The sequence below is a fragment of the Protopterus annectens genome, chromosome 1.part0, assembly GCF_019279795.1.
Source record: "Protopterus annectens isolate FY-2018-M chromosome 1.part0, PAN1.0, whole genome shotgun sequence".
NCBI classification, from domain to species: Eukaryota; Metazoa; Chordata; order Ceratodontiformes; family Protopteridae; genus Protopterus; species Protopterus annectens.
In genome coordinates, this window is record NC_056725.1 from 1,414,544,982 (window position 1) to 1,414,568,547 (window position 23,566).

Genomic DNA, 23,566 nt, shown 5'->3' on the forward strand with positions numbered 1-23,566 from the left:
GGGTGGGATTCCATAACTAAAGCTAGAAAAGGAAAACAGGTTAAAGTAGCTCAGCTCAGCTGTGGTCCTTTGCCAACAGAGCAAACATTACAAAGTGGAGACATTAGTTCAGATAAGAAAGAATGAATCAAAGCATTTCCACTTTCCACCTTTGTTTCAAGACACAGTCCTGCCCCAGGTCAGATTTTAAGCTTCGTCAGGTTAGAACTTGTCAGCGTTCCCTCCCACACGTACACTAACACATATTTTGGTGATGAATATTACCCGCCTTCAAAGTTTTCCAGAATACTCTTAGGCAGCCCTCTGAGGTATTTACATACTTCAAGTAGCTGTGTTTTTTTTTCTCTTTTGCTGTATTTTGAAATGATGAGGAAATACTAAACTTAAGAAATTCATTGGAATTTTATGGGGTTTTAGATTCTTGCACCTGTGGATTTTATCCCACTGTTCTGCACACAAATTGTAAGTAGCTCTTTTTTTACACATAAAGCACACTGCAAGCTGGTTGCATAATTTAGTTAACCAGAATGTCTCTGATTATGTCTGTACTGCTCTGTTTGCCTTTCATGGTCTTTGCATAGTTATGAATAATACTAATGATTACATTGCAAATTAAGTAGGAATGGAAACTTGGGATTTTACTTCCATTTTAACTGTATTACGTAGTGTCTTTGGTGGCAGTTTAAAGCAATGTTGGACTTGGCAGAGGCATTTACTATGGCTGAGATGCAGCTCCTGCTGTTGGTCACATGTCTGTTGTATTTCATTCTATGAACATACCTCAAAGGTTACTGAATAAATGAAGTGTTAGATAAGGTTGGCTTGTTACTGCAGATGACCAATGAATGTTAAAGATAGCATTATCTGACAGACACACACACACACACACACACACACACACACACACACACACACACACACACACACTCACACACACACACTGTCACTCACACTCACACACACACACACACACACACACACACACACACACACACACACACACACACACACACAGATAAACACAGGAAAAGCTTAAAACTGCATGCATAGATACAGTAACATTTTGTATCAGAATGGTTGTAGAGGTATCACAGAAAATAAAATGCTGCCTTTAGTTAATTTGATAATTCCAATTGTGAGGCTGGCTGAATATCATTTCTTAGTTACTCATACTGTTAATTTGAAAACCTGCAATATTAGAGTCCCTGAGGCTGTACTTTTTGGAAATGATTCCACCAAAACATTCACGCAAGAAACTAGACCTGTTCCCCAGTATACCAGAGTGACCGAACATCTTTCCTTTGTCTCATTTGTCTTATTTACTGCCCTTTAATTGATATCACGTCATCTGTGGAAATGAACAATACAATCTTTTTTTAACCCAAATTAGAATTCAAGTCTCAAAGATTATAATATGTTTTTAAGTAAGATAACTGTGGGGAGCAGTAATCATTCTTGCATGTGGTTCTCAGTTTAAAAAACTCATACGAAAGGTCCTGCTTTTACTACTGCAACAGCTCTTGGGAACTATATGGGAACACATTCTGATTCTCATATGTACTGCTTTTGTAAAAGTTATTGAAATATTCAAATTATTTAACAATGACAGTTTATGTTCAAGAAAACTGGAAAACATGAAAAGTCTGGAAAAACTTCATTGTGTGTCTGCTTTTTCAGAGGCAGGGGCTGAGGGTTACAGTGGCTGTACGTCACAGGCATGTGCTCAGTTTTCAGTAACAAGTAGGAATTGTTTATTTATACAAGAATGCAGCACATACACTCTGCTCACTAGATTGTGCAAAATTTAGCAGTTTTTTTCTTATTCTTACTTTTGTCACTCTGTGAACAAATGCCATAAATGTATGTTAAGAAGAAGAAGTGCATAGAGAGAGACTAGCCTTATATTACATGAAGAGAGAGTAGCAAAAAAACCCTGAAGTAGCTGCACCCAATAAGCATTTGTGCTTTGCTTTCATTTAGATGGATTGTGCATTGTGGTGGATCAGACAGTTCTGACAAAAGAGCCAGTCGTAGCTCCAGCATCATTCTAGTGGATACCATTAGCCATTCTATAGCCACTCAAGTGTAACAGACTATACTAGGAATGTTGATATTCTGATACCATTAGCACTGTTATCTCAAAAGTGAAACACTTATTTTTTTTTTCTTTGCAAGGGCAACACTCAAATTATATTTTGGGTTACAACACCACAAATATACAAACTAGAGAAGACAGCATTCAAAAGGTGCAGAGCTGGCTAGAGGTGTGCCACAGTAACCTATAGGATGTGGAGTCATGTAGTGCACATAAAGGGAATATTTCTCAAAACAGATGATAATTACAAAGGCTGCCACATAGCTTCCTTTCTGGCTCTTTGAAGTATCAGGCTATGGAGATGGAAAGGTATTCCATGGCCATGTGTCAGGGTGATAGCAAAGAGCACTAGTCATACAACAGATAGACTCAAAGTAGGAAAGGGATTTTTATATCTGCCTGTCCTACTGAAGAAGAATCATTCTAGTGGCTGTAGGAGTAAGTGGGAATGTACTCTGTGATGGCAATTTGTGCTAGTGCCAAGGTGGTTATGCTGAAAAAACTTTCAAATAACTCTTGATGATGTGAGCTAATGCCAGCTATGCCAGGGTGAGTATGGTAGTGGATATGTAACATGTGCCAGCATAGCTAGCTGGAGTTTTTTAAAGAATTACATCATTTGTATATCAACTAATTTGTACAGGTGCTTGTGTTGAAAATGTATTTGTAAAGTTGCTTGTGTTAAAAAATGTACCAACAGTGGGTCCTGCTGGACAGAAAAGAAATACGCCTGTATGTCAGACTGTATTGTAACTGTTGAAATGAATATATTGCAACAGAGGATACTTTAAGAGAAGGGGTTAATCTCAGTCCAGCTAACTTTGAAAAATCTGAGATTAAATTACTTGGTATAAGCCATAAAGGTTGTATCTCACAGGTCTGAATGCAGCCAGAGACGAAAAGTCTGTGAAAACAAGGACTAGGAATACCACTGTATTGTCCTTAGTGGTAAACTAATTCCTACCCTAGAAGTGTGGAAGTGTTGAAATGGTTTTATAGCTTCCAGATGCAGCACATCTTAGTAAAGCTCCATGTGTGTATATTGTGATACATATGTGCAACATCCTGACTCAGCTTCCAGTAACGGCAGTAGTGTGGGAACCACAGAGTCAGGGGACCAGATGTGATGTCATTCTATAATATAGCACTGAAATGATGCTTTAATACTAGATGAAACAGAAGTCTCAGGGCAGTCTGTTTGTGAAACCTGACAAGAAAGACCACTCACCCACATCACCTTGCCTTGCTCTATTAAGTAGGAAATGGTAATTCTTTAGATCAGTGAGGAAAGTATAGTGAGATTAGTTAAGTGTTGTTTTTCCGTTTCTGTGTGAATCTTTCCATCTATGTTATTTTTAATATTTCCTGTGGCTAAAACTCTGATGCTTATTGTAAATAGATATTCAGTATTTTCATGTTTTATTTATTATTGTTTGTTTGTTTGTGTCTTTTGGCTTTTCCCGGTTAGGGGTCGCCACAGCGGAACTCCAGTCTGCTAATGATTGGCAGTAGAGTTTTATGTGCTGGCTTGCCGGACCTAACGCACAACCTTCAATGAAGGAACACCCGTTCACGCATGTCATTTTATTTATTATTAAATATATTTAAACTTTTCATTGTGGCTGGTCTTTTTAGGAAATACTTAAACTTTCAGAGTACTTATATTTATTTAGTGATGCTGTGGTATCACATTCCTGAAAGTCTTGCTGTTTGGTCAGCATTACCATTGGTATTAATGTTAATTTCATTCAGTATAACTGGACACCCTGTTAAGAGCCTTAGAGTAGCTGGCTGGTGGCAGTGGAACTACCATATAGCCTGGGCAGAGTTGGTAGAGCAGGTGATCTCTGCCAGCCTTTCCCAGGTGTGTGTGTGTGTGTGTGTGTGTGTGAGTGTGTGAGTGTGTGCGTGTGTGTGTGTGTGTGTGTGTGTGTGTGTGTGTGTGTGTGTGTGTGTGTGTGTGTGTGTGTGTGTGTGTGTAAACCAAATCTCAAAGAGTGTGTGTGTCAGCTATTTGGAACAGGGACACAGAGCTCCTTAGTGGTCAGTGTGGATTCTTATTTAGGGCCTGGAGAGAGAGAGAGAGAGAGAGAGAGAGAGAGAGAGAGAGTCCTTCCACAGGACTGGAGTGTGTTTCCTGTGTGCTCTAAAGAGAAGTACTGTGCGTGTCTATTTCTGTCAATCTGAATGTCCCTCTTTGGTATCAGTGGTGAGGATTGAGGCATCTTGATTACTGGCCCAGAGGAGGGACGTCACACAACTAAAATGTGAAATGGTTGCGCTGAAAAAACTTTAAAAAAAATTAAGTTTTTTTCTTTCCCCACTGTTGTGCGACTATGGTATAAGGTGAAATTGGGGGTTCCCACTGCCTGAATGGTGCAGTAGGGTTGCCTCAGTTATCTGAAAGTGCTTTTCAATGTAACTGCTTTGCAGTATCAGCACTCACAGTAAGAGGTACAGTTGTCCTGAATCTGATAAAGTACAGGAAACAAGTGCTACTATAATTTATTTTATTTCTATTTGTTTTTATTTTCATTTGTTAACTGGGGTAGACCACTACTAATACAAATGGCCCATTTTCAGTTTCAGCCTGGTTAACACAGTGCAGGCATAAGAATACAATAAAATGTCATAAAATGCAGGCATCACAGCAATGAAATGTATGTTTAGGTATTGTAAGTAGCACACTACTAAACAGACAAGGGGGTTATTCTCTTTTCATATGTTAAGTTGGTACATATTTCTCTTTTTTAAATTTTTTTTTGCCCATTTGGACCTCAGTTTTACCAGCCTGGTCCCCACTACCCCCACTCATGCCTGGTCTACCAGCTATCCTCTCAACCCCCCTGAGCTTAATCCAGTGTTGCTGGGACTAGTCATGGATCGATCTTAAGGGCATCCTGGGAGCTCAGCCATCTGTGTTTTTGTCTATGTTTTTTTATATGCCCTACCTACTTTCTTATTCCCTTTCCTCACCCTCCCATGCTCATTGATTACGTATGAGGGCAACACTTTCTTTAGGAGCACACCAACAAGCACTCTTCCCCTCAGAATAGGGATGTGCATCCCTTCCTGACACTGCATCAGTCACATGAGCTGCTAATTGAACAATGGTCAGTTGGGCCATAGGCAGGGATATATCACTCTATATCACCAGAGTGGCTAATTTGGTTTATATTTCTGAGAAGAGTTCACTGTCTAGCAGGAAATGGGAATATGGTAATTATGTGATGCTACTTTAGTGGAAACAGTTACAAGTGGTTTCTTTGACTAAAAATTGTTTGAGTTGTGCATGGAAATGTAGGAATTTATTATATAAAGCATAAAAGTGTTATGGAGTTATGCACTGCATAACAGCTTTTTATATCATCAGATTATGGGCAGTGACCTGTTTCCAGCAGATCGCCTGGCTTGCATCTTCTTTTTTTTTTTTTTTTTTTTTTTTTTTGTTATGTGTTTACATTCCTTCCATGCACTCTGTAATTTATACATTTAATATGGCTTTACAACAGGAAAGTTCTATATGGCTGGCCTACATTGTTGCTTTGTAGAAAGCTCCTCATTTTATCGTGGTGCATTGCACAGGAGAACAGAGTTCCTTTTCAGCAACTATTAACATATAATGGGTATCTGTGCATTGTACTATCTGCCTGTTAAGGTTAAACTGTTGCTATATTGTACTGTTACTTGGGATTTAGTTATTTTGCAATAATTAGTAGCTCAATGGTATTGTCACACCTCAGGAAACATTGCTGAACTCTGTTTTTCTATACTTAGAAATTCTTTTATATAACGCAGTACAACCCAAGTATTTGCTGAGCTGATGTCATTTTCCTTGCATATTGCTCTGTACAGTATACAGCCACAACTGGGCATCTGGTAAACAGATATATGTGTACTATCCAAGAATGGTTTGTGTTTATTTATTTTGCCTTGTTTAGCACTCCATTTGATCACATATAGACATCTGCTAATCAGACAATTTGCATTTCCCAGGTCTATATTATAAGCATGAAAAGACTAAACCGCGAACGCTCACATGAGGAAAATGCCGGGAATTGAAAGTGTGATTGTGGGGTCGTGTTACAGTGAGGAGTGGGATATTTGCCCTTTCCTCACTGTAGTAGGACCTTGGAGTTAGAATATATAGTTAGCAGGGGGTGTGGGGGGCACAGCCCCCCACAATAGCAAGTTTGATTACCGGCATTTTTGCTCATATGAGCATTCGCGGTTTAGTCTTTTTGTGCTTATAATATAGACCCCATTTCCCGAGGTAGTATAGTGAGCCACTACTGCTATAGTTCCCTCCACATTCCGAATATGCTTCGGGCAAAGGTGAATTGCATTCCTAATCACAAATGAATGCATTTCCAAGCACAGGGAAAAGTACCAGGCTTTCAATGTTACATTTCTTTCTATTCGTTCTGACTTGCAATACCTAAGGTCCCACTTCTATATATCCATATTTTCTGGATCTTTATGATTCTATGACACCCACATGTGCTTGCTTTCTGTATAGCCCTTTCATTTTTCTCCTTGTAGTAGTTGCTAGAAGGAGTCTGTGCAGACATTAGCCCTATTCTAACAAACTTATGTACTATTGAAATTCATACAGTTAACTGCACTTGGTGCAGTCAGTACTATGACATTAAAATAGTCTGACTTTCTTTTCACAGATGTTATCTCTCACGTCCTTAACTGGTGGAGAAACTATAAACATCATAAATGATGTACTACATGACAGCCTTTTAAATCACCAAATTGTGGGCACTCACTTGATTGCAGTCTATTGTTTTTTGTTGGAAACCTGGTTGGGCTATTATTAGTCTGCTCCATATCACTATACTCACTTCTGCTTAGCATATCTACACTACACCAATCCCACCGCATACTTAAGTTCCTTTATTCAGCCACAGTTCCACCCCGTCTTCTACCACCTAGTATCAAGCTCTCTTTAACATTATCAAATCCCTATTCCATGTGTCATTACTCATTTTCTCTCTTTATATCTGTTCTTAACCTCATTTCATTTTATTTCCTCTACCGAACTCCACTCTTAATCTAATGTGACACATTCTGGCACTTGGTCATAGGTTCATAGGTTCATAGGTAGGTACTAGGCTATTGGCCCAAGGGCCTACGTAAGCCTAGCCAGCAAGGTTCCATAGCTTATGCCACCCAAGAAAGTTATTTTCATATTTTAATCCTCCATAGTGCTCTCTACTACTTGTCTTCTTGTAATGACATTTTTCATTTTCTTATAGCACAATGCAGCAAATCAATAATTTTTAATCACTCCGCTAATTCCCTTGCCTGTACATACTTCCAATATTTCCTTAAGATGGACTCACATTAAGTCCATCCATCAAACTTATTATGTATATAAAATCAACATAACCCTTTAACAAGTATTAAAATAACAATAGGGTAATTAGCTAACTTCTAATATAGAAAAATATAAGCAGACTTACAATCAACATACCAGTCAACATTATAACTCCTTATCATTACAGCACAGAAAAACAAGGAACATGTACTCTAGCAGGATGGCAAAAGAAACACAACCTAGTTACAGGCATTATTTATACTAAATAATACATCTACTATTACTTTTTATCTTCTCCTAATTCTACTTACCAACTGTTACATCCCTTTAAGAAAGCATACTATTATTACCAGCATATTCATTGGTGGATTATTATAGTAACAATTTGGATAGCAGTCTGGGGCTCTCAAAACCAGCAGGGTTCATGGCCAGACAACAAAATATTTTCATTTTTAAAAGATTTTGCTGTATTTAGCACTGCTAACTCATTTTAGTTAGCTTAATCACTGAATATAGCATTTGTTAAAAAAGCATTTATTTTTAGTTCCTATAAAAAAACATTGCATGATGGACCCATGAGTATTTACCTGTGTATACTTGTAGTAACTATCATTTGTACATGCACAGCATGAGCTGTTAAACACTGTTAAACTACACTTTTTCTGTAGTCTGTACCTTTACTGAATGAAAACACTGAGACAGTTTTGCTGTACAACATTTGTTTACTGCACACGAGGTTTACACCTAGCATAGAAATGAAAGTTTTGCACACCAAATGTAACTTCAGCTACATCATAGAAAAAACAAAAGACCTAATACAAAGGAAGAAGTCCCAATCTTTATAGTGTCTTTTCTGCCTGCATCAGCAGTTTAGTGAATTGTCAGAATAACATATCTTTTCTTTGAAGCTGGTTTGTTATCAGTCCTTGTCCCATATATCAAATGTTCCTTTCTGAAGAACAACTCCTTCAGCCTTGGTTTATCTTGCACGTCCTATTTGACGAGACACAGCTGCATACAAGAGTTCATCATGACCTGCTGGTGGATAATAAATTTCACAAAGCTGCATAGTTAACATATTTTGCTTCTGCTTCCATTTAACAATGAATGCCAAACTATATATTTTTCCAAGTCAGGTAACTGAGTTCAAACTGAGTGCACTCTGCAGTTAGCTAAAATGCAGAACATTATTTCAGATTTAAAGAAAGAATATACAGAAATTCATTTCAACTTCTTCCTTTCTCTCACATGAGCCATTGATGCTGTTCATCTCAGGGTGCTTTATTTATTTATTTTTTAAGTAAAAAAATGTTTTTTTTTTTTTAATTAAAATAAATAAACAAATGGCCCAGCGTGATTCTATGTAAAGAGCTGCAGATTTCTGTTCATCTTCTTCCCATGAATAATTGGAACTGCAAGGTCACATACATTATATAAGTTTTTTTTTACTTATCCTGGCAGGCAACCAGGTATGGCACTGAGAACAGCAGCCACTAAATGGGGATAGGCTGGCTGTTGATGAAAGTAACTTGTTGCTTAGTTTAAACTGACTAAAAGGACTAGTGTGCATTTGCATGAAAAAATGTTGGAATATTTACTCTTAGACTATGGTTGTATGAAAGAATGTTGAAATCACACCTGGTTTCATAGAGTGGCCCTGACTTTTCCTCATGTTTCAGTCTGTGCCTCATGAATTTTGTCATTTTCTGGCAAGTCAATGAGGATTACAATCATTGAATTAAGATGGTGGCTGTGAATGAAATCAACTTACCCTTTTATTGTTTGCTCCTTTTAAAGTCTAGCTTTAAAGGACTAGTGTGCATTTGTATAAAATAATATCAGAATATTTATTCTCTAGCTGTTTGTGTGAAATAAAATTGAACCTATCCTTGATTTCACAGAATGTACCCAACTTTGCCCCATAGTTTTGGTTTGTCCTCATGCAGTTTGGAGTTGTCTGGCAACTCAATGAGGACTGCAGTCACTAAATAAAGGGGAGAGTGGCTTTTGATGAAATTAACTTACTGCCTGTCATTTGTTCATTTTAAACCATGACTTTATAGGACTAATGGTATAGTTGAATGAAATACCTTGGAATATATTTTCTCTGGATTCTGCTTTTTTGTAAACAAAGTTCAAACAATCCCTGATTTTGCAGAATGCCCCTGACTTTGCATCATATTGTTTGGTCTGTTCTTCATAAAATATGTGATTTTCAGGCAAAATAGTAAGGACTGTTGTCAGTATATAATGACCGATTAACTGAGTATTGCAGCCACTAAATAATGACAGACATTTGAGCTTTCAGACTTCATATCCTTTAGAAAAATTTGTGTCAGTGCAAAAACTGCCTTCTAAATATATAAGAACAATAGTTAAAAATCGGTCTGTCATTTGGGCCTTTGTCACTTATTGTGTTTTGGCTTTATCCCTGACTCTTGCACTAAGAGGTTTAAGAGGTATTTTTATCACAGTTAGATTAGGTCTATGTACTGGGAGGGGTGGGAGCTGTTTATGCATGAAAGTAACTTGTCTTCTCATTGTTTGCTAAATTAAATATCTAGCTTTGCAAGATTAATGTGCATTTGGGTAAAATAGGTTGAACTACAAATATCATCTGTCCCCTGGTTTCACAGAATACTCTTGATTTTTCCTTATATTTTGGGTCTGTTCCTCATACAATCCATAGTTCTCTAGCAAAACATTGAGGATTGCAATTCCTAAACGACAGATATTTGAGTTTCACACTTCATAGCAGGACAATGCCAAACTATTATTTTCTTAACTTTATGAGTAAATAAGTGCAATAGTTAAATTTTGTCCATCAGTATTATTGTCCTCGCTCCTGATTCTTGTGCTAAGAGTTTAAGAATGATTACCTTTCATCACAATTATGTGAGGCCTGGACAGCCAAGTGGCAATAACTGCTAGACTGGGATGGTACTACCTTTGGATAAAGTAACCTACGTTCTTATTTATTCAATTTAAATAGTCTGACTTTGGAGAATGAGAGTACAGTTGTATGAAATAAATTGTAATATATGGGCTACTATGTATTTGTGAAACAACTTGAAGTATTTTATTGTGCCTGCAATTATTTATTTTACCACCATCAGATATCCGTGGTGTACATAGCCAACAGCAAGGCTATAATTGCTTGGTATGGGGGCTGTGTTTAAATGAAAATGGCTAACTCAGTCAGTCATTATCAGATAAATAGCCATTAATCTGGTTTTGCAGGACTAGTGTACATTTGTGAAAGGCAAATTGGAATACTTTGCCTTTGGCATTTCTTACCACGGATTTACACTAGTTCAAGGTGCACTTAATCAACCACTGTTCCACTTCTCTCACTCCCATACAACCATTAAGTATAAGAACAGCTAACAGTACCACAATAACTCCAGATATTCAAACCTACCCACATTACTTGTTAATTCTAAAATATCTATAAACAAAGCAATCATCTACAATTAAATACACCAAGCATATCTAATCCTTAATGCAGGAATTTAAACAACACCATAAATCTAAACACAAATTACTTCTAAAATATGGAGACATTCATCTAACCCAGGACCTACTATACATAATACAGTCTTGATTAATCCTAATACTCCTTTCAGGAGCAACTATACTGGAATCACAATATATCATATACTTTGCATGCTTGTAGTATTCAGGATAAATATACATGCATAGTTTGATATCACTACACACTCTTGACACAATCACAACATAAATCTGTCTTGAACCATGCACAAAGATAAAAAATATGACACAACCCATAATGATTGTACTACTAAAAGAGCTGGTAGCATAATATTTAGATTTTCAAAAAATGTTTAAACTCATCATACAGCCCACACAAATACCAAATTTCAATAACATTGAAATTTCGATAGCTATACCTAAAATTAAGACACAGAAATCAGCATTTATAGCAACAGTGTATATATTCTGTAGTGTAGATAATTCAGCCCCTGAGGACATATTATCCTGGATAACTACAAATTTGTCTCTTGAAGCAAAATTCCTAAGTGGCATAGTATTGATTGGTCCATGAGTACTGATAAGATAAGACTATTCTCACTGATATCAATCAATATGGATTAACATAATTTATACACATGGCAACAAGGACAAATAAATTTACTGGGAAAGGAAATATCTCTGACTGGATACTAACAACAGACTCCAGCAAAATTACCCTTAGAGGAATTATGCCACACACCATAAGTTATCATAACCCAGTCTATGTCATACAGAAGCATACCAAAATTCAATGAAACATCCTATATGAAATATAAATACAACCAGATTCACCAAGAAAACCTTCCTATCTGTACTTAACTATAGCAACTAGGGACCATTAAAAACACCCTTTAGATGATGCAGTAACTCACTTCAACAAAAATATCCCCTCCATATAAAATTTTCTAGCCTCTTAATGTAGGAAAAACAGTCAAATGAAAACCTGCACCATGGCTTACACCAGAAATAAAACAATTAATGCAAAAATAAATAAAACGTAGAAATATTAGCATTTAGAAGAAAAACAAAACAATCTGCAGTAATACTGGTAAATGTAAAATCTAAGAATGCCATCTTAAAAGCTAAGAAAAATACCATACTTGTTTATAAGAATGTCTCAGTAAATTTTAAAAATAATTTTGGCCAACAATTAATACATTTGTACACCTTGGTTAAAAAAATAAATCCCAACCCTACCCCTTCAGAGAAGAATGCAGATTTAATTCTTATTACAGAAATGTTGCTAACCCTCTTAATAAACCCATACATTCAATACATCAGTAAGTAAGTGATAAGGTGTCACTGCTACCTTTTCACTTACTATAACTCCTAACATCTCAATAAAAAACGTATTAAAATATTTAGAATCACCTGTTTTGCAACTGTTAATCTATTAGTGAATATCATAAAAAACTGTAGAGACCATTGCATCATGCTTACAAAATACCCTCTTCAAGAAGCTATAAGTTCCAAATACTGCAAGACATTGCATTATTCTCTAACATAAAGGCTCACATCATAAAAATCACGATAAAAGAACTATAAAAAGCACTATTGCAAAAAAAAAAAGAAAAAAAAAAGTTGAGGTCTACATTTTCATCTTTTCAGACTTTGTCAGGCTGCCATAGTCTGTCACCCCCCTGTACCACGATAATCATGTGTGCTAACCCTAATACTAACCCTGTCACTGCTCTTAACCTCAGCCCTACAGATTATCTTACCAAAACCCCTTTCCATAACAGTAACACTACAGAACACACTTACAAACATTTAATATACAAGCACAGCACTAAAGCTATTACCTAACCTAACCGTTAGTCTAACTTTAACCTGGAAATACTCACAACACACACACTCACATCCCTTAACACAAACACATGCAAAACAATAAATCTATCCCTTCTCTACTCCTAACTCTAACAAATATTTACACACACACACACACACACACACACACACACACACACACACACACACACACACACACACACACTCCTACACCTAATGCTGAAGCTGAAATTCTAAGTATATCTGAAAGCTTTGGCATTAGCCCAAACCACCATCCACCTTCATGCAGCTTCAGTGCACATAACAAGGTGTTTCTGTCTTCAGCATTTCTGGCACTTGATCATCAGAGCTTCCAACAAAAGAGACAGCAGTAAAGTTGACAGTGAAAAGCATATATGGCAGAGTTTACAGCACCCAAATTAACGTGGTTTTCCCCCATCTTTCTCTTGTGCCTTTGACCATGTTACTTACAAAGTCAGAGATATTCTAACTGCATTTGTGCTGCATCCAGTGTTCTTCACAATTGCTAGAAATCTCTGTTTACCGTGCTGATGTGATTAATTAGTCAGTATTAATTGGTTATTTTATAATCAGAGATTGCCAAAACTTAATTCAAGCGATAATTACACTAAATAACAAATGTAAGGCAAGCTACATATGTTTATTTAAATTATATTTTTTAAATAAACATATGTAGTTTGTCTTACATTCGTGATTTTGTGTACAGTACTGTACAGCTATTTGGCTGATTTACCAGCTGTGACATCACTTGCTTTGGTTCTGTGGATTTCTTCCTGGTTAGGTTTGTTTTTTTTGTTTGTTTATACCTCTCAGCCTCTTACAGCAAGAAATCTGGACAAAGCTATAAATAATGGGAGGAGAAGGCCCAAAAAGAGGGACAATTTTTAAATATTGCTCTTACAAACTTAGAAAGTTGATAGAATAAAAGGTTTAGCATGAATTATCTGAAGGGTATGCAGTCTGAAACTGAAATGTCTGTCATTTTTCTAACTTCAGTCCTCAATGAATTTGCCAATGATTTGCCAGAAATACACAATTTTATGGGAAAAGGACCAAAAATATGAGGCAAAATCTGGGCATTCTGCAAAAAATCTGTACAGCTGACATCCGGGTAACCTCAGATACTGGAATCAAATTAGAATATATTGAAAAAGAACTGCACAAACTGGATCCAAACAAAGCACAGGGAGGAGACAGAATTAGTAATAGTGATCTGAGAATACTTCAGAAAGAACTTACAGTACCATTATATTTATTATTCACCAGGTCATATAAATAAGGGAAGATTCCTCAAGACTGGAGACACACACTTATTAATCCTGTCTTTAAGGGAAAAGGGGAGTAGGACTAACCCAGAGTCATTTAGACCCTTAGGTCTACTTTAATGTTGTGGAAAAATAATGGAGAAGGTAATATCGGATAAGTTATTGTCAGAACTGGATAGGTTGGGAATTGAAACCATATATCAGCATGCATATGTTGAAAATAGTTCTAGTTCCGCCTGTAACATGATGTTCTATAACAATATAATAACAGGCATGAATAAAAAAGTGTGTTGTGATATAATTTATGTAGAATTAACTTCAGCATTTGACAGGTTCATAAACAAAACACTGATCAATAAATTAGATCAACAAGGTATTGATGTACTCCTGATAAGAGATAGCTGCATTGCTTATAAATAAGACATAGCAAGCATCGTACAACAATTGGACAGGTGAAATTCTTGGTTACAGCCAGGGTCTCCCACAAGGCTCAATCCTAGGCCCTTACTTGTTTAGATTGCATCTTTCCAAGCTTACTTTTTCATCTGAGGTGTTCTACAGTCTATATGCAGATGACCTGACATTGGGTAAACTGATTACATGTGTTACAGATAAAGCATGTCTGCAAACAAATTGACTAAATTGACCATTTGGGCACAGGAGAATAATATGCTGATAAATACATCAAAAACTAAGCATATGAGATTTGGTAGACATAAATTGAAAGGTGAATATTTCATACAGCACACAGTGATTGAAACTGTAGTTTCATTTAATGACCTGGGTATATAGGTAGATCCAGCTTTGAGTTTTTGTAATCATATCAACCAATTGGTTAATGATAGTTATAGAACTATAGGTTGTATAAAAAGATTTATAAAGATTTATAAGGTCTAGGAAATCAGAAATGATGAAGTTATTGTTTGTAGTTACATTAGATCCAGACTTGAGTATGGAATAACAAAATGGAAACCTTGTAAGAAAACAAGCATGAGTAAACTGGAAAGACTAGAGCAGAAATATATAAAGGGCATCCATGGATGTGAACATTTAAGTAATTATGAAAGACTAAAATACCTGAAATTATACAGTGTCTCTTATAGATATCTAAGAGGAGATCTTAATCAGGTATATAGGGCATTTAGAGAACTACCTCTGAGAATGTTTGGGGTTATAAAAATGTAATACAGAATCATCAGACAAATTATGTAGAAGATTCTATAGGAATGAGAATTGTATTAATTGATTCTCTGAAAGAGCAGCTGATGCATGGAACAAACTACCAAATTACATTAAAGCAAGTACTAGTTTAGATATTTTAAGAACAGTCTGGGCATTTATAATGGGAACAAGTGTTTTGGTATATTGGCAAGCTAGAAGGGCATTAATGTCCATGCTTGAAAGATGTACATGTATGTATGTATGCATCAGGGCATGCTGAAATAGACAATGCATTGGGCTTTTTTGAAGTTCCTACACATTATGCAACACTAACTACACTAATACATTTGATTGTAACATTGTTAAGTGAAGCTTATGACACAAAATATATTAACAGAGTACTCATTTGCCTGTTTTTTTTTTCATAGACAGTACCCCACGTGACCTTGAATGCTTTTGTTACCAGCAATTCACAAAGAATGCATTGACAATATAGTTGTATCAGTTGTTACATAACCACAAAAGTAAGTTCAGTATTAGTTTGTCAGTGAAATCAGGATAATACTTAACACCTAGACTGACTCTAATCACCCCACATCCATCCTTCTACCTCTCCAGGGTCACAGTTTTGAAAAACTACAGCGGTATTGTTGTGAATATTACAATCATAGTTCTGCACCAACCACCATTTTGTAAAGAGATTCATATTACTGTCTGTAAGTAAATTCAATGAGGCATAAAAGCATTTTTGACATTTATTGTTTCGAATATTACACATAATGTGAATCTAAATCTAAACTATTTCTTTTATGGCATACTATAGACATCAGCTTAATTACATGAAGCAAGGCACTGGTCAGCTTGCATTGCACATTATGGAATATTGTTTCCAATCAAAATTCATATTCTTAAAATGAAGAATAATACAGTTATTTAGAAACTGCTGGGACTGTTACCTTTATCTCGTTCTCATATTCTCAGCTATTTCTCATGATCTTATCTGTAATTTTTATTTGCACAAACAATGCTGCATTTATTACAGAACTTGTGACAAATGCAATGGCCAAACACAATGCCAAATTATCCATGTTTCTAAGTGCTTCTCCTAGGTAATTAATATTCCATAATATCTCTTTGTTTATAACAATGTAGAACTGTGCTTTCTATCTAAACTTGCAACATACATCTGCTGCACTCATGTTTCACAGAATACAAACTTTTTTTGTCTACCTTACCTGGAAATAGTGCTGAAACACAAATATTCATTTTGACACTGTCATATCTTTTGATGCTTATATTTTTAGTATTTCCATATATATTAATATATTCACCTTATTGCTGGTGCATATGCAACAGTACAGATGGCTGCTAATCAACTAAAACCACTTAAGATATCACAGTCATGCCATTTTCCATGTTCCAACAGTTTCTTGATACCTCACTGTAAATTACAAGTCATAATGTCACTGATCATCAGAACTGTTACTTCCTGCAAGGAAAACCCATCCTATGTTACTGTTCAAATGTGACTGTGATAATTTCAGAACAAAGTAATACTTCTGGCAAAGGAACAGGCATCAAACCAATCTTCTGCATCTGATGCATTTTCCTCAGTTGTTTTTAGATTTTGCTAGCAGGGTTATTCCTTCTGTGAAAGATTCATTTTCAGAGGGAACCTACAGAAAAATATAAATAAAGTAAAAAAAAAATCTTCAAACTTAATAAGGTAGAGTAGTGAAGGAAGGACAACATGGAAAAATGGAAACAAATATTTCTGGAGGCTTAATTGTGGTAGTGTCACCTGTCTTAGGTGGGAAGGAAGTTATGGTTAAATTAAGTGATTTCACATTTGCAGCATTATTGTCACTACTGTTAGAAGTTGAACTGATTTTCAACAGTGTGCACATGACAATAATATTTCAGTGCCAACTTTTCACTGGTAAAAATGGTGCACATAGTATCAAGTGAAGTAAGTAACAGTCTTCAGTTAAATTTATAAACTTTAGAATCATAGTCAAACATTGTCATGAGCAACCTAATATATACTTCAATACTGTAACTGCTAAGGACTTCATTATTGGATACGGTTGTATCTAATGTATACATGCAGCATAGTTAATAGAAATCTTGGCATTACTAACATTGCAAATTACATTTATCTAGTTAAAGTTGCAGATTGCTGAAATGAGAGCAGACAAGGATGTAGGTAACAAAATGTAGGTAATAGCATGTTAGAAAAGGGAAAAATAGTGAGGTGCACAAAACATTTTTTTAAGAAAAGACAGCTCAGTAATTTAAAGGGCAGTACAGTGACTGTGAAAGGGAAAACTGATTTAGAAATAACTACATGCATGATCCTAATGGGGCATGTCAAGCTCAAAGTAAACAGTGTCACAGTTGCAGCATATTTGGTCATTTTGAAGTTGCGTGTAAAAATAAGTATTAAAAAAACTGTTAAATTAACAGAGAAAATTCCAAAGTATCTTTCTTAGGTTCAGTGGTTGAGTGGGACTTTGGTGAAAAGTGGCATTTGAATATTCAAGTGAATAACATGGATGTCTGGTTACCTCACCACAACAGTAAATAGAACATGCTGTAAGGATAGATTACTGTCACAGGGACTCCCCGTGCTTTGGAACAAAATTCCAAATTACATCAGGCAGAGCCCCTCACTAACACTCTTCAAGAGAAACCTTGACTAGTGGATGTGTAACAGAAAATGCACCCCTGGGATCACTTCATTGGCTCTGCTTGACAGAGGATCAGTTAATTAATCAATGGGGTGGTGAAAGCCGACACACTCTGGCTAGGCTTATAAATGCCCTGGGTTTGTTAGTGTTCTCTGGGTAGAGAAAAGAGTGATGCATATTCAAAACAGGTTTTGAACTGAATTGTGTGGGAATATGTCAGGGAAATGCAAAGAGGAAAAAAGCAAACAGTACTAATTCGGAATGTTTGTAATTAAGATTCTATATTCAATGAGCAAGCACATGGGTTGGCGGACTAATTTTCAACACTGAATTCAGAAGTTTTTACAGATATTGATCTTATTAACTAGACCAAGCATGATAACACTGAAACTGACACAAACTGACACTGTGATAGTAAAGTGGTTTCTACATCTGACAAAGTAAAAGTAAAGAAATAAGAAGTACTGGGAGAATTTAATTGAACTACAAAGAGGGTTGTACATGCTATTATGTACAGTTGTAATCTGTTCTTTATAGCTGAAACCAAACAAAGCATGAAATGTAAATACATGAACATTTAATAAAAAGAAATTATCAACCCACCCAAATGGCAGTTCATTTTAATACAAAACGTGTTCATGGCTTTAAAGCATGTTTTTCTGAATGGAAGAGGTGTAGGAATTTAAAAAGTATACTTAAGTATAGGGACAGTTTATTCTGAAGTATAGCATTATTTTTTCTTATGGGCTTATCACAAGTAGAAAGCTTTAATTGGTTAATGATGTTAATTGTTTAAATGGTATTGTTAAACATTGTGTATGCTTGTGATTTTATCCTCCTCTGAAGGTAGTAGCCAAGGTGCAGGGGAATATTTTTTTTATTATTTCTTTGGATGGAATTATGATTATTATTTATTTACACAAATAGTTGCACATAGTCCATTAGTAACCCTTCCCCCAACCTTTACAGCCCAGATTTAAGTTTTGGGTTGCACTGTGATACTTGTTAGACATATGGTTTTAAGACTACTGTGTTGAAGACTAAGGAAATTGGTGAAAGTGGGGGTTCTGCAGTTTTAACTGGTGTCGGCTACTAGATGTGGGCAACCAGACATATGTTTGGTGTGTTTTTCATTGTTTGTAAGAGAGACAAACAGCTTCAGTGTTTTAAAATGTTTTAATTTTAAGATGAGTCATGTAGCCAAGGCACACAATTCCACATGGCAGAATCTGAGTGTTGCAACTAATAAATTTAAAATGAAATTTGAAGGAATTCCTGAGATTTGATCCTGACTGTTAATTTAGGTGTCACACAAAGCCAGAGAGACTGGTAGTTTTTAATGCCTGGCTAAATATAGAGGTCGTCCTATAACTATACATGGTGCTGCTATTGCCTAATCTGGAATAATTTGTTCAGTTCCACTGCCTTAATGGAGAATGAGACATCAAGCTCACTAAGGGTGTGGCATGCAGTGGAAAAGTGAAGGAATAAAGCAGAAGTGATATGGATAGAGTACATCACTGGGGTCAAATACATTTTATACAAAGGTGTAGATAGCTATTCTTCTGCTCTTGCATTCCCACAATCTTGTACCCCAACACTAAAAAAAAACTTCACTCCTCAGACTTGAGGAATAATGGAAAAAAACCCACTTATCTCCTTATAAACTGTAGCAAACTGTTTGAAACATATGTAGCAAGCAGTTGCTGTAGTTTATGCCACACATGGAGCACTCTTCTAGCTTCAGTTCTGACCACAAATGCAATAATGGCATCCATTTCTGAATGCCAGTAACACAGTAAAGACATGAAACACTACAGTACTTCAGTTCTGACTGTAAATACAATATAGGCATTCATTTCTAAATTCTGGTAGTGCAGTGAGGAATGATCAGGATCTGACAATCACACCCCCTAACAGTTTGCACACACGACAGCTACCCACTTAACCTAACTGAGCTATATGTCTGACAACTACAGGGGAATGAAAGGATGAAAAACTGAGAGAGGGATCAGGAACTGTTTCAAAAAGAGAATGACAGAGAACTGCAATGCTTTAATAAGGGAGGGATATAGCTCTGCCAGAAGGTTTTAAAGGTGCACAGGACACATGAGAAATGTATAGAACAGGAGATGCACACAGCTGACTACAACATTTGAAAGAGGTTACTGGATTGCATGGCTTCAACCATCTGTCTCTTCATATGTTCATATATTTGTCCAGTGAAAGAGATGAAATAGTACATCAATTAAAGCCATTCCATTTGAGATCTAATATATTATCTAGTCCTGTTAAACCGTTGTTAGTTTTTTGCCCATGAAGCTGTAATTTTTAAAATGTATTTATTTATTTTTTGGAGGACCCTCCCTACTCAGACCATCATCCACTCCTCATCCTTATGACCTATTCATTCCCCCCAGATGGCTGGCTGACAGATGCCATATTGCCAGTTCAGGTGAGAGCTTGGCTCAGGCAAGCTATCATTCTCAAGTAGTTCAGACCTTTTGTTTACGCCTTACCCTGTGATCAGTCTTACACCCAATGTGCATGATATTAATGTAAACTAACATTTGATGCAGTCCCATATTTATAGCAAGGCTGAAACCTATGGTCTCTACTTTAGGTCATTGCACTACTGGTAACCCCTTCCAAGATAGGCAAGCCTGAAAAGTGCTATTTATTCCCACCCCCAGAAAACTCATGAGGAACTAGGTCCACTAATCAAATCTGGGTGTCTTACATCACAGAGCCAGGGAGAGTAGCAGTTTTAACCCTTAGATGTAGATGGAAAAGATCATGTTGGCTGTCAGGGTAGGTCAGGTATTATTACACTGTAACTTATTCTTTAGCTTGGCAAAGCTCACTGTACAAACAAAGGAGCAAAGGCATAACGACATTTCTATATACGTTTTACAAAAATGTCATGTGATTAAGGCAGAAGTTAAATGGCAGCAAGCAGTGCTGCTGTAGGCTATAAAAGAATATCTTTTGTGAGACTCCTAGTATATGAATATGCTTCTCATATACCTGCTAAATGCTGACTTGTGGTGACTCTGATGAACTTAACAAATCTCCTAAAGAACTGTCCTTGTCTTGTAGAGTGATACATCTGGCAAAGAAATACAGGGAACAGGTAATTACAGATTGTTTTGTCTGTGCAGAAACACTGTGATCTTCTTTCTTGACTGCACAGTGATGTACATGGCAGTGGCATTCTGTAACTTCCTATTTAATGGAGGCAGCACATATGGAGGGGTTCCTATTACCAGATCGAAAGACTGTAACCGCAAATATGAAAAGAGTGACATGGATTGTGTGAAAGACAGAAACACTGAACGTCCAGAATAGTGAAAATTTAAATGTCGAAGTGTAATGGTTGGCCCGTCTGTGGTATAGCTCCGTAAGGTATGTGTGCGATAGATAGGACTTTAGGGTTAGGATGTGGGTTAAGGTAAGTGAATAGATAGGTAATATATGTAAGATTTAGTGTAGTGCTAGAAGTAGGGATTTATTTAACTGTATGTATGTGTATTATTTATTTTTTTGGGGTGTATGTCTAGGGGAAGTGTGCGGTAGTTACGGACCTTAGGGTTAGGGAGGGGTTAAGGAGAGTGCATAGATAGTTGTGTATGTGGGGTTTAGTGTAGGGTTAGAAGTAGAGTTTTGGTGCTTTACATTAGGTTAAAGTAGGGTTTAGTTAGTGTATGTATATAGTTTAATTATTTTGTTTGGGTAGGTAGTATGTAGCGGGTGGTGGGGTTGGCCGACTATGACAGTTCGTTATATTATTCTTCGCTGTTTAGTGCATTCGGGATTTTCATGGTTCACATTATAGGTGTCGACATTTAGGTATTCGCTTAAAGGGTTTTTCGATTTGGTAATATAGACCCCATATGGAGAGATGTAAGATGCAAGATTCCCACCTCAATCCAAAAATAAGCTTATGTAACTATTACTAAAGCAGGAAGGAAGGAAGAAAGAGGGTGGTACAATGATCTGTCTGAGGAGGTCTCTACTGTTAAATCTCATCTTCTCCTTCAACTACTGGGCAGAGTACTTTAGAGACTTTATGCATTGGGAACAGTGAAATGTGAGAGATAGAATTTGGATATTCGTTCTACTGAATCTGACATTTAAGACGGTAGCTGCATTTACAAGGTATCCCTCTTTGACTGTTAAGCAGTGCAAAATGACCAGTTGAAAGACTCATGACAAACAACATTTTTCTTCACTTGACTTGTGATATGTTCCCTAGAGTTTTTCTTATTTGTGGGTTTTCTAATATAGTTCAGTACAGATCAAAAAGCAGTCACTCAAAAATTTATGATGTTATTTAAATTCAAACATTTTTCCTGCTGCTTAGCTACTTAAAAGGGCTACTTCTGCTGCAATACCTGAACAAGAAACATCAGAAACCAAAGAGCTAAAATTTTAGGAACAGTCATCTCTGTATTTTAATGTTTTTGAAGTGTTTCACTTATCTAACCCGCAAATTAAGTAATTGTATAAATGCTGCCAAACATGAAACAAAAACTATAAGTCCTACAAAGGGTGGCACAGTAGGAAAGGGATTTAAATTGCTGCCTCCCGGTGTTTCGTTACCAAATTCAACCCCTGGCTGGAGTATCTTCTGCACGAAGTTTGTATTTTCTCTCTGTGTCTGCATGGGTTTTTTCCCGGGTCCTTGGTTTCTTCTCACATGCCAGCAACATAGAGGAGTAGAAAGATCCCCCAAAGTGCCTGTAGCCATGTATGTGGTGTGTATGGGACTGTTTGTGTATGCATGGCTGCATGTATGTGTGTGTGTGTGTGTGTGTGTGTGTGTGTGTGTGTGTGTGTGTGTGTGTGTGTGTATGTATGTATGTATGTATGAATCCCATACTGGATTAGAGTCAGAACCAGGATTTGTTGTTTGCCTTAAACTGCATCTGTCCTAGAAGGCTGAATAACATAAAGCAGGTATTGAAAACTGAATGAATAAATACATCTACATGTGACAGCATGTGGACGTTATGCGCTGCTGGAAACATATAATAATGGTTGGTTACAGCTGGAGAAAATAAAAAAAAATCAGGAATAATAAATACAAATAAATAATCAATAATCCCCTGAAAAGAGGCTGCTACCCATTGGGGCTAACCCCATCATCAAAGGATAGATAAATAAAATTGTTTCCCTAATACACTATACCTTTATCATCAGAGCAGTGCGATAATTCCACAGTGAGCAGAAATAGGGGCATCAATCAGAAATACATACTATATTAAAAGGTACAAAACAAGGATGTCCACTCTCTCCATTGTTATTTACTTTAATAATGGAGCCTTGGGCTAATTTGATCAGAAACAGTACTGATATAGAAGGATTTGATATAGATGAAAATACAATACCTAAAATTCAACTTTTTGCAGATGATGTTCTAATTACATCAGCAGGATCTAATTCTTCTATGCAGTCCTTATTTGATAAAATGATGAATTTTAAAAATATTTCTGGTTTAATATTCAATGAAGAAAAAACTAAAATATTACCTATATATACACGAAAAAATGTCCTCATTAGTGATTTTAGTAAATATATACCCAACTCAGGTCAGATAACATACTTAGGTATAATATTAACTAAAGATATCAAATCTATTATACATAATAATTATAGTACCTGTCTTCTTAATATACAAAATCTT

The 23,566-nt window shown here is 36.3% G+C and overlaps 1 protein-coding gene across 1 annotated transcript in view; it reads left to right on the forward strand.

Annotated features, from left to right (window-relative positions):
• Positions 1 to 290: 290 nt before the first annotated feature.
• CARD10 (caspase recruitment domain family member 10) overlaps positions 291 to 23,566 on the forward strand; it is a 738,524-nt gene continuing 715,248 nt past the window's right edge. The window contains exon 1 of the mRNA XM_044067420.1: positions 291 to 462. The gene's annotated coding sequence lies outside the window, so the exon portion shown is untranslated. The remainder of the gene's footprint in view (positions 463 to 23,566) is intronic.